The sequence below is a fragment of the Ceratotherium simum genome, chromosome 12 (assembly GCF_057802395.1).
Source record: "Ceratotherium simum simum isolate JZ-2026a chromosome 12, ASM5780239v1, whole genome shotgun sequence".
In the NCBI taxonomy this organism is placed as follows: domain Eukaryota; kingdom Metazoa; phylum Chordata; class Mammalia; order Perissodactyla; family Rhinocerotidae; genus Ceratotherium; species Ceratotherium simum.
Window position 1 is genome coordinate 11,033,311 of NC_141911.1, and position 12,463 is coordinate 11,045,773.

Here is a 12,463-nt window from a genome sequence, read left to right on the forward strand (position 1 = left end):
ACACACAAGCAAACTGTCCATCGCTGGCTTCTATGATGACCTAATTTGTCAAGAGTCATACTTAAGATTATCTTCACTGTCCCAGTCAATGATATGACAAGGCACTCAAGACTGGCTTGAAAGTGTTGCTATAGTGAGAAGGGCTGAAGAAAGTTTACAGGAGGCTACTTTCCTGAAGCCATAAACTTAAGAATCCCAAGTACTCAGGAGCTAAAACAGCGAGCTAGCCAACTATTATGCCATCTCAAAGTTTAATCCCAATTAACATAGTATAATAAACTAGAGTTTGACTATAGTAATTTGCTTAAATCTCACACAAGGAAAAACACCAACCAATATATAACTAGCCATCTACAAGTAGCACTAACTAGAGTTAACACTAACTAGAGTTAACATGTCCAAATTTAAATGTTCTTAAAACTCAATATGCAACAGCTATGCAAATTAACAAATATGATGAGAATTACTATCACTTAACCAACTCCGTGACAGGTACTGCCCAACACAGTTTACAAATATCATCTGTACTCTTCACAACATCCAAGTTAAGATGGCTGTTTTAATCCCCATTTTGCCAAGCAACTTGTGCTGAATCAAACTAATTAGAGGCACCTCTGAGACTTGACCTCAAATGGGGCTAACTTCAAAGCCCACGCTCCAGCCACTGGACCCTGCCTCTCAGCCCTGAAAGAAACTCTGGGGTCCTAATTCTTCCGAGGTTCTAAACCCTACTGAATGCAACTTCAGAACGTGTATGACTAACTAAAGGTCTTACTATGAGAGACATCAGATTCTAACATTGGGGAGTCCTAATTAGACACACTGAAGAGACTACTTCTACAACAGAGTCACATTGATTGTACCTGGATGAGGTATAATTGTTGGTTCTGGGCTAGTCTGGGCTGTCAGGTAACAATCAGAGCCCCTTCGAGGGGAGGCGTGGGAAAGATAAGTCGACGCAGGAGAATGCCAAGACAGAGCCCACACCTAGAACAATTCTTTTGACCTCTGCAGATGCCCATGAGCCTCAAACAAGTAAGGGAACAAATATACAGAAACACCAGAGTTCTAGTCACTTTAAAATTTAACTAAGGGGGCTCACAGGTCAATTATGTAATGTAGCTTCCCTTTTGTCTTTTTTCACATACACTTTTCTCAATTCAAAAGAAAGAAAAAGATAGGCTACAAAGAAGACTTATTCAAGCATGCAGGCAGAAAAAGGCATCTCCACAAGGGAGGAAAAGAAATCAGGCTGGCCTCAGACTTTTCCACAGCAACTTTCCATGCCAGAAGGCAACGGAGAAATATCTCTAGTTCTGAGGAAAAGAAAGTAGGACCCGAGAACCCTATAACCTCCTTCCCAAGAGCTCATCTGAAGCTAAGGGCCACAGCCCTTCCGAAACACAAAAGAGCACAGGGAGTCCAACACCCGTAGGTCCTTCTCTTGTGAACATTTCCTTCACCTTCCTGTGCTAAAAGTGAAACCTGACTCCCGACGACACAGCTTTCCCTGCAGTTATCCGGAGTGAAGGCTGTTTTCCTCCCACCTGCCACATACCTGAGCCCTTAACAGGGAATCTGTCTCTTGATGATCTCAATGCCACTTTTTTTCCCTTCTACTGTCACACATCCAGGCTCTTTGAAGGCCCCAGCATCAGACTTGACCACCCTTTTTCCTTGCTGCTAGCATCCACCAACTCTTTCTCGGAACACTGAGAACCTGGCTAACATCTCCCTCTCCATCACAACTTCTATGATCTTTCTTAGCGATTTCAACACTCACACTAATAAGCCATCCCAGCAATCTGGCCTTTCAAGTCCTTGACTCCTTGGCTCCAGTCATCTTTTCTACACCTAACCTCAGCCACCCATTGCTGGGATCAGAGTAGAGTCCACCATCACCAACAATGCACTCCCTCCAAAATCGTGATTTTAAACATACCAACCACTCTCCAACCTCACGGAGGCCTCTGTCGATCACCTTTTATACTAACCATTACTCCATTCATTCATTCACTGATTTGACGTTCATAAAATGCCTAATATATGACAGGACTCTTCAACATGTTTAAGATAATGAGATGGCAGGGGGACGGACCAAGTATCACCTCCGCTTTCTTGAAGCTAACACTCTAAAGTGGGAGGCAGACCACAAACAAACCAAGAAACACTTGAGTGATGTAAAGTTAAGAAGCAATGGGGATGAGAAGTCAGCAGATTAAAGGGACAGAGAGAGACAAAAGGTTGCTATAAGGTTGTCAGGCCAGGTCTCTCTAAGGAGGGTTCATCTGAGCACAGAACTGATGGGGGAGAAAGATACACTACAAAAAATAGTAAAGAAATAGGTGTATCAGTGTTAGTCTCAAAAGAGAACTTAAGGTAAAGAAAGCAATAAACAAGACAAAAAGGAATATTTCATACTAATAAATGGAATAATCCACTAAGAAGATAAAAATAATGAATTTTATGTACCCACTAACATAGCTCTGGTAAAAATAACTGAAAACTTGACTAATTAACATTCACTGAAGGAGGCTTTAACAAATCTCAGCCCATTCAGGCTGCTGTAACAAAATAGCACAGATTAGGTGGCTTATAAACAATAGAAATTTATTTCTCACAGTTTTGGAGGCTGGAAATCTGAGATCAGGGTGCCAGTATGTCTGGGTGAGGGCCTTCTTCCAGGTGGCAGACTTCTTGTAACCTCACATGGCAGAAGGGGGCCAGGGAGCTTTCTCAGGTCTCTTTTATAAGAGCACCAATCCCATTCATGGGGGCTCTGCCCTCACGCCCTAATCTTCTCCCAAAGGCACCACTTCCTAATACCATCACCTTGGAGGCTAGGTTTCAACATATGAATTTTGGGGGGACACATTCAGTCCATAGCAAAACTTTTCTCAGAAATCAACATATCAAACAGGCAAAAAATAGTTAAGGATATAAAGGATTTGAAAGACCCATTAATAAGCTACATTATATATGTTTGTACCTAACAGAGAATACACATTCTTTCCAAATATACATTTTTTTTTTTTTAATTTTTTGTTTATTGCAGTAACATTGGTTTATAACATTGTAAAAATTTCAGGTGTACATCATTGTACCTCTATTTCTGCATAGATTACATCATGTTCACCACCAAAATACTAATTACAACCCATCACCACACACATGTACCCAATTATCCCTTTCACCCTCCTCCCTCCCCCCTTCCCCTCTGGTAACCACCAATCCAATCTCTGTCCCTATGTGTTTGTTTATTGTTGTTATTATCTACTACTTACTGAAGGAAATCATACGATATTTGACCTTCTCCCTCTGACTTATTTCACTTTGCATCATGCCCTCAATGTCCATCCATGTTGTCACAAATGGCTGGATTTCATCGTTTCTTATGGCTGAGTAGTATTCCATTGTGTATATATACCACAGCTTTTTTATCCATTCGTCCCTTGATGGGCACTTAGGTTGCTTCCAAGTCTTGGCTATTGTGAACAAGGCTGCAATGAACACAGGGGTGCATGTACCTTTGCAAATTGGTGTTTTCAAGTTCTTTGGATAAATACCCAACAGTGGAATAGCTGGATCATATGGTAGTTCTATCGTTGATTTTCTGAGGAATCTCCATACTGTTTTCCATAGTGGCTGCACCAGTTTGCACTCCCACCAGCAGTGTATGAGAGTTCCCTTCTCTCCACAACCTCTCCAACACATGTTGTTTCCTGTCTTGTTAATTATAGCCATTCTGACGGGCGTGAGGTGGTATCTCATTGTAGTTTTGATTTGCATTTCCCTGATAGTTAGTGATTTTGAACATCTTTTCATGTGTCTGTTGGCCATCTGTATATCTTCTTTGGAGAAATGTCTGTTCAGGTCTTTTGCCCATTTTTTAATTGGGTTGGTAGTTTTTTTGTTGTTGAGATGCATGAGTTCTTTATATATTTTGGAGATTAAGCCCTTATCAGATGTATGGTTTGCAAATATCTTCTCCCAATTGTTAGGTTGTCTTTTCGTTTTGTTGATGGTTTCCTTTGCTGTGCAGAAGCTTTTAGTTTGATGTAGTCCCATTTGTTTATTTTTTCTATTGTTTCTCTTGCCCGGTCAGATGTGGTGTTTGAAAAGATGTTGCTAAGACTGATGTCGAAGAGCGTACTGCCTATGTTTTCTTCTAGAACTTTCACAGTTTCAGGTCTTACATTCAAGTCTTTAATCCATTTGGAGTTAATTTTTGTGTATGGTGTAAGGTAAGAGTCTACTTTCATTTTTTGCATATGGCTATCCAGTTTTCCCAACACCATTTGTTGAAGAGACTTTCTTTTCCCCATTGTATGTTCTTGGCTCCTTTGTCAAAGATTAGCTGTCCATAGATGTGTGGGTTTATTTCTGGGCTTTCGATTCTATTCCATTGATCTGTGTGTCTGTTTTTGTGCCAGTACCATGCTGTTTTGGTTACTATAGCTTTGTAGTATATTTTGAAATCAGGGAGTGTGATACCTCCAGCTCTGTTCTTTTTCTCAGGATTCCTTTAGCTATTCGGGTCTTTTGTTGTTCCATATAAATTTTAGGATTCTTTGTTCTATTTCTGTGAAAAATGTTGTTGGAACTTTGATAGGGATTGCATTGAATCTATAGATGGCTTTAGGAAGTATGGACATCTTAACTATGTTAATTCTTCCAATCCAAGAGCACGGAATATCTTTCCATTTCTTTGTGTCTTCTTCAATTTCTTTCAGAAATGTTTTATAGTTTTCGGTGTACAGATCTTTCACCTCTTTGGTTAAGTTTATTCCTAGGTATTTTATTCTTTTTGTTGCAATTGTAAATGGGATGGTATTCTTAATTTCTCTTTCTGCTACTTCGTTGTTAGTGTACAGAAATGCAACTGATTTTTGTATGTTGATTTTGTATCCTGCAACTTTCCCATATTCGTTTATTACTTCTAAAAGTTTTCTGGTGGATTCTTTAGGGTTTTCTATATATAAAATCATGTCATCTGCAAATAGTGACAGTTTCACTTCTTCCTTTCCAATTTGGATCCCTTTTATTTCTTTCTCTTGCCTGATTGCTCTGGCTAGGACTTCCAATACTATGTTAAATAGGAGTGGTGAGAGTGGGCATCCTTGTCTGGTTCCTGTTCTTAGAGGGATAGCTTTCAGTTTTTCACCATTGAGGATGATATTAGCTGTGGGTTTCTCATATATGGTCTTTATTATGTTGAGGTACTTTCCTTCTATACCCATTTTATTCAGAGTTTTTATCATAAATGGATGCTGGATCTTGTCAAATGCTTTCTCTGCATCTATTGAGATGATCATGTGATTTTTGTTCTTCATTTTATTAATGTGGTGTATTACGTTGATTGATTTGCGAATATTAAACCATCCCTGCATACCTGGAATAAATCCCACTTGATCATGGTGTATAATCTTTTAACGTATTGTTGTATGCGATTTGCTAGTATTTTGTTGAGGATTTTCGCATCGATGTTCATCAGTGATATTGGCCTGTAATTTTCTTTTTTGTGTTGTCCTTGTCTGGTTTTGGTATCAGGGTAATGTCAGCTTCGTAGAATGAGTTAGGAGCTTCCCCCTCCTCAATTTTTGGAAGAGTTTGAGAAGGATAGGTATTAAGTCTTCTTTGAATGTTTGGTAGAATTCACCAGGGAAGCCGTCTGGTCCTGGACTTTTATTTTTGGGGAGGTTTTTGATTACTGTTTCGATCTCCTTACTGGTGATTGGTCTATTCAAATTCTCTACTTCTTCTTGATCCAGTTTTGGAAGATTGTATGATTCTAAGAATTTATCCATTTCTTCCAGATTGTCGAATTGGTTGGCATATAGTTTTTCATAGTATTCTCTTATAATCTTTTGTATTTCTGAGGTGTCTGTTGTAACCTCTCCTCTTTCATTTCTGATTTTACTTATTTGTGCCTTCTCTCTTTTTTTCTTGGTGAGTCTAGCTAAAGGTTTGTCTATTTTGTTGATCTTTTCAAAGAACCAGCTCTTGGTTTTATTAATTTTTTCTATTGTTTTTTTGGTCTCTATTTCATTTATTTCTGCTCTGATTTTTATTATTTCCCTTCTTCTACTGATTTTGGGCTTTGTTTGTTCTTCTTTTTCCAGTTCCTTTAGGTGCATTGTTAGATTGTTTATTTGAGATTTTTCTTGTTTGTTGAGATAGGCCTGTATTGCTATAAACTTCCCTCTTAGAACCGCTTTTGCTGTATCCCATAAATTCTGGTATGTCGTATTTTCATTTTCATTTGTCTCCAGGTATTTTTGATTTCTTCTTTGATTTCTTCATTAACCCAGTCGTTGTTCAGTAGCATTTTGTTTAATCTCCATGTATTTGTGGCTTTTCTGATTTTCTTCCTATAGTTGATTTCTAGTTTCATGCCTTTGTGGTCAGAAAAGATGCTTGGTATTATTTCAATCTTCTTAAATTTATGGAGACTTGTTTTGTGGCCTAATATGTGATCAATCCTGGAGAACGTTCCATGTGCATTTGAAAAGAACGTGTATTCTTCGGTTTTTGGATGGAATGCTCTGTATATATCTACTAGGTCCATCTGTTCTAGTGTGTCGTTTAAGGCCAATGTTTCCTTATTGATCTTCTGTTTGGATGATCTATCCGTTGGTGTAAGTGGAGTGTTAAAGTCCCCTACTATTATTGTGTTACTGTCTATTTCTGTTTTTATGTCTGTTAATAATTGCTTTATATATTTAGGTGCACCTACATTGGAGTGCGTAGATATTTACAAGTGTTATATCCTCTTGTTGGATTGTTCCCTTGATCATTATGTAATGCCCTTCTTTGTCTCGTTTTACAGTTTTTGTTTTAAAGTCTATTTTGTCTGATATGAGTACTGCTACCCCAGCTTTCCTTTCATTGCCATTTGCGTGGAGTATCTTTTTCCATCCCTTCACTTTCAGTTTGTGAGTGTCTTTAGGTCTGAAGTGTGTCTCTTGTATGCAGCATATATATGGGTCTTGTTTTTTTTTCCAGTCAGCCACCCTATGCCTTTTAATTGGAGCATTTAGTCCATTGACGTTTAAAGTAGCTATTGATAAGTATGTACTTACTGCCATTTTTTAACTTTTTTTTTTTTTTTCCTCAGTGTTTTAGTAGTCCTTCTCTGTTCCTTTCTTCTTCTATACAGGATTGATGGTCACTTTAGTTTGACCTCTGTCTGAAAGCTGTACTCTTTAACTACCCTCCTCCCTCCTTTTATGTTTTTGATATCATATCCAACCTCTTTTTTGTGCATTTGTATCCATTACGTTCTAATCGTGGAAATAGATAATTTTTCCTATTTGTGGTCTTCTCTTTTCCCCTTAAATCAGTCCCTTTAACATTTCTTGTAACACTGGTTTCTTGGTGACAAACTCCTTTAATTTTTGCTTATCTGGGAAAATTTTGATCTCTCCTTCCATTTTGAACGATAACCTTGCTGGGTAGAGTATTCTTGGCTGTAAGTTTTTTCCTTTTAGCACTTTAAATATATCATGCCATTCTCTTCTAGCCTGTAAGGTTTCTGCTGAGAAGTCAGCTGATAGCCTTATGGGGTTTCCTTTGTATGTAACTTGACATTCTCTTGCGGCTTTTAGGATTCTCTCTTTATCTTTAATTCTGGACATTCTGATTATGATGTGTCTTGGTGTGGGCCTCTTTGGGTTTATCTTGTTTGGGGCTCTCTGTGCCTCCTGTACCTGGATGTCTGTTTCCTTCCTTAGGTTAGGGAAGTTTTCATCTATTATTTCTTGAAATAGATTCTCTGCCCCCTTGTCTCGCTCGTCTCCCTTCCGGGACACCTATCACACGGATGTTAGTGCGCTTGATGTTGTCCCAGAGGTCCCTTAGACTGTCCTCACTCTTTTTAATTCTTTTCTCTTTTACCTGTTCACCTTGGGTAATTTCTTCTAGTCTTTCTTCCAGCTCACAGATCCGTTCTTCTGTATCCTCTACTCTGCTTTTGAGTCCCTCTAATGAGTTTTTCATTTCCAGTATTGTATTTTTCATTTCTGCTTGGTTCTTTTTATATCTTCCATTTCTTTGTTGACATTCTCACTGAGTCCATCTATTCTTCTCCCCAGATCAGTGAGCATCCTTAACACTCTTAGTTTGAACTCTCTGTCGGGTAGGTTGCTCATTTCTGTTTCACTAAGTTCCTTTTCTGGGGTTTTGTCCTGTTCCCTTACTTGGAATGTATTCTTTTGCCTCTTCATTTTGCCTCTTTCCCTGTGCTTGTGTCTCACGTATTAGGTAGGTCAGCTACGTCTCCTGCTCTTGGATAGGTGACCTTATGTAAGTGATGGCTTAGGAGGCTTCCAGTGTGCTTCCCTCAGTTCTCAATGTTCCAGGGGTGACCCCTAAGTGGGCTACGTGTATCCTTCTGCTGTGGCCTGTTTGCTCTCCCTGTAGGCGCCCAGGGAGGCTAAGTTATGCTCCTGGCCAGCTGTTGTAATGCTCAGCTGCTTGTAGTTGTTGTGGGCCCTTCAGTCTCTTTATCAGCTGTGGGGAGCCCCAGCACAGTTGGCTGCAAGTTCTAATACCACATTTGTGTTGCAGTATTTCTTTTAAGTGAGCAGGCCCCCACCGTGGCAGGTTGTTAGGCTCAGGGCCTTACAATTGCTGTAAGCCTCTAGCCTATTAGGTCTCTTGTCAGCTCTCTGAGGATTGCAGCTGGGTGGGGCTGGCCTCAGGCACAGGAGCACCCAATTGTTTCAGGTTTTGGAAGGTGGAGCAAACCTCCTATGTGGGTCTTTGAGAAGTACAAGTCTTCTGTGGCTGAGAAGCCCTGCCGCCCACAGGTCCACACACACAGTCAACACAGTCCTGCCCCGTGTGGCGCCCGACCTCCCAGGTGGACCCAGTCTCTCCACGGCGGGAGCCCCACACACTCTGCCACCGCCCCACACTCTCCACCCGCTCCTTGTGCACACCCTGCCCCGCTCAAGTCAGCTCAGTTGCCAGGCTGCAGAGAATCCAGTCACCAATCTATGCAGGCCCACACGTTGCCTGAGGGCTTGTTGTTGGGTGGGGCTAGTCTCTAGGGTGGGCTGCCTGCCCTGGCTGAGCTGGATTAAATCGGTGCTCTAGCGGGTGGGGCAGACCCTGGGCTAGCAGGTCTCAGGGAGAACTCCAATGGCGTCTGTGTCAGCACGCTCACACCAGGCCACAACAATGGCCGCCGCCAATGTCCCAGTCCCTGGAGAGGTCTCACCCCTCACCGAGATGCACTCAGGGCCTATTAGGTGAGTCTCTTGTCACCGAAGCACCGTGCACCTTTCTTTCTGGTGATTTTAGGATGCTTTCTGGAACGGGTGAGTTTGTGCGCGGGCCCTTTAAGAGCCAGTTTTAGTTTCTTTGTGAACCGGGTTTTCTGGGGGTGCTACCCAATGCTTTAGCAGCAGGCAAAGTCAGATATTATGCTGCTGGTCTCAAGTGTGCTGGGTCCACAAAATGCCCACAGCGGGGGCGCTCCCCGGCTCAGGGCCCCGCGCCTCCAGGGAGGCTGCGTACCTGTGAGCTGCTCCCGGCGGCCGTGAAGCTGGCGGCTTGTGAAGGTGGCGTTTTTCCTCTCCAGAAGGGAGTCTCTGCCTCTTCTACCCCAGTTAGGATTGTCCGTTGTTGCAGGAGTTCCTCTTATCCAGTTTTCAGTTCTGTCTCAGGGGTAATTTTTCCACGAGTAGTTGTAAATTGGCTGTGTCCACGGGAGGAGGTGAGTTCAGAGTCTGCCTACGCCGCCATCTTGACTCCCAAACGATCCAAATATACATTTGAATATTCACAAACCCTGATTACATATTAGGCCATGAAGAAAACTTCAACATATTCCAAAAGAAAAATCAACACAAGCCAAATCTACTAACCAGACTGCAAGGGAACAGGGAATAAACAACAAAAGGATCAAGACAGCTGTTTACTTGGAAATGTAAAACACCCTTTTTGAATTCAAGAGCATATAAAACTGAGTATTTTTAACCAATTAGAAAAGAACTGTGCAAAGATGACAGCAGACCAAATACTGTGGAATGTAGTCAAAGCCACAATGTAGGTGTCTTTTAGGAGTTCAATCTACAGCAAACACATCAAGTGATTCAAAAATAGTACTATTACCTAAAATTTCTATTCTTGCCAGCAGTGCTTTGACTTCTGAATTGTAAGGTGAAATGCACACAGGTAAGTTTGTGGGGGGACTTGGTCTTACCCCTGAAGCACTATACAGTGTACTCAAATGAGGAGCTCTGGCTCCAAGGGCAGCTCTGCCACTACACTAATGAGCTGCGCGTCCTCAGCAGCTATTGAAATGCTCTCAGTCCTGGTTTCTGCGGCTATGAGATTAGGAAGATGGACCAAATTAGATTATCTCTGAGGTCTCTTCTAAATTTTAAGACAAATAATTCTACATGCAGAAACTCTTTGTGTTAACCTATTTTGAGGCAAGCTCTTGTGTGGTGCACATTTCCCTACTCTACAACAGAGTATGCTCACTACACATTAACCCTTTCTTAATGACAATCACCCTAATGAATATTTCCTATTGTACCATGTGCTTAAAAAAAGATACCACAATTCAAAAGCAAGAATAAGATAAATTTCTGCCTTCAAGGAGTACTTCCTTTTCATTTGCCAAGTGATTTTTCAATTTCGTAAAACAGATTATTGGGGCTGGGGTACGGGGGTGCAGGCGGGAGAAGAAGAGAAACTCCCTTCTTTCTGTTGAAAATACTCCCGGTGCTAAAAGCTAAAAGGTTTACCACTGCGGTCTTGTTTGCAAAATCAGATATTTAAGAGATTTTTCACTGTTCCACTGATGGGACTGCTAAAAATAGTCTGATCATCAAACACTACTTGAGCAGTTCACCCTTGGCTTTAAATGTTATCAAACGTATAGATCTGCTTTCCACTTCCACAGGAAGACCACTCGATGCCCAAAGCATCTCTTCTCCAAGAGTTAACAACTGACTCTAGAACTGAATGAGAATATTCACGGGACATGGACAACAATAAAACACTATTTTTTAAGGGACTACGTACATTTAGTGTCAAACGCTATATAAGTTATTTACAATACCTTAATTCTACCTGAATCTTAATTCATCCTAAATCTATTGTTTTTGGATTTTGCACTTGCATCTAATTTTTTAAATCAATGTGAAATGGAGGACAGGGAAACAAGACAAAGAGGAGTATTTCCTATCCAGCCAAGTCAACTGTCTCAAAGGATGATCCTTCCTTTTTCTGCCAGTTCACAATAAATGTGAGAAAACAATTCAATCTTCACTTTTAAAAATCTCATCAATTTGATATATAAGAGGGATAAAAAATGGGGATATTTGAGGCACAAAGCTTGTGTCAACCTGAACTCACAGTTCCAGATTGCATGGGAAATCCCTGATCACATTTCTTACATAAATGGTCTGACAATCAAGTAGTAAAATTAATTCTTCAAAGCCACAGAAAAAGCAACTGCATTACATATTCAAAACATATATTTCCAGAAAGACAAGTCAGTCCTTTCAGTTCTAGAAATAGACCAGCTTTTTGCAGTTAAGATAAAATAAAACTACTGAGTGGCTGGTATCATTTATTTACTTATTTTTGGGTTGTTGTTAAACTGTTCACTCTCGGCTTACAGTTTAATTTTTTGTGTGTGTGTGAGGAAGATTGGCCCTGAGCTAACATCTCCCAATCCTCCTCTTTTTTTGCTGAGGAAGACTGGCCCTGAGCTAACACTCGTGCCGATCTTCCTCCACTTTATATGGGACGCCGCCACAGCATGGCCTGACCAGCTGTGCCTCGGTGCGTGCCTGGGATCCGAACTCGGGCCACCAGCAGCAGAGTGCGCACACTTAACCGCTATGCTAGGGGGCTGGCCCCTATTTAATGCTTCTAAAATGATCTATTTTTCAGCAAATAGTTAAAATTCAGTTCCTCTTCACTTTCTCATCATGACCTGAATGTGAAGTTTTTAAGTTTCCCAAAGAACAGGTGTTTACACCAGTATTTACACTACAGCAATGAAGTAGTATATAGGCTTTAAAGGGAAATGCAGGGTTCCTCTCTTCTCTCCTCCCAGTATCCATCCACCTTCCTTGGATTCATCAGGATCTGGGGCAAGAACGAGGACCTGTATGTTACACAGAGACACTGCCAAGGGCAGTGATATATAAAGGAAGGTTTCATTCAAAGTCTGAACCCAAGTGGTGTGGTCTCTTTGGACTTCTTTAGGATAAGGGGCCAGGGCTTAACTAGGCTTAACCCCACTATAGCTAACACCTGGTCTTTTAAAGAAATCTTTCAGTGGCTACTTTGCAACTGGTTCTCATTCCCACCCACTTGGGATCTGCTCTGACCTAACTGCTCTGGGCACTTTGCCTATAGGTCAGTCATTGAGAACTTTGTATGAAACACTATATCTATCGCCTTCAGACTAAGATACAGATTGTGGACCTTCCAT

General features: G+C 41.0%; 1 protein-coding gene and 1 long non-coding RNA gene across 2 annotated transcripts in view; both read right to left on the reverse strand.

The window, feature by feature from the left end:
- LOC147915772 (uncharacterized) overlaps window positions 1-9,603 on the reverse strand; it is a 32,322-nt gene extending 22,719 nt beyond the window's left edge. Inside the window, exon 1 of the long non-coding RNA XR_015553776.1 lies at window positions 9,523-9,603. This is a non-coding gene — a long non-coding RNA (uncharacterized LOC147915772). The remainder of the gene's footprint in view (window positions 1-9,522) is intronic.
- XKR6 (XK related 6) overlaps window positions 1-12,463 on the reverse strand; it is a 316,982-nt gene that overhangs the window by 233,156 nt on the left and 71,363 nt on the right. The window lies entirely within an intron of this gene.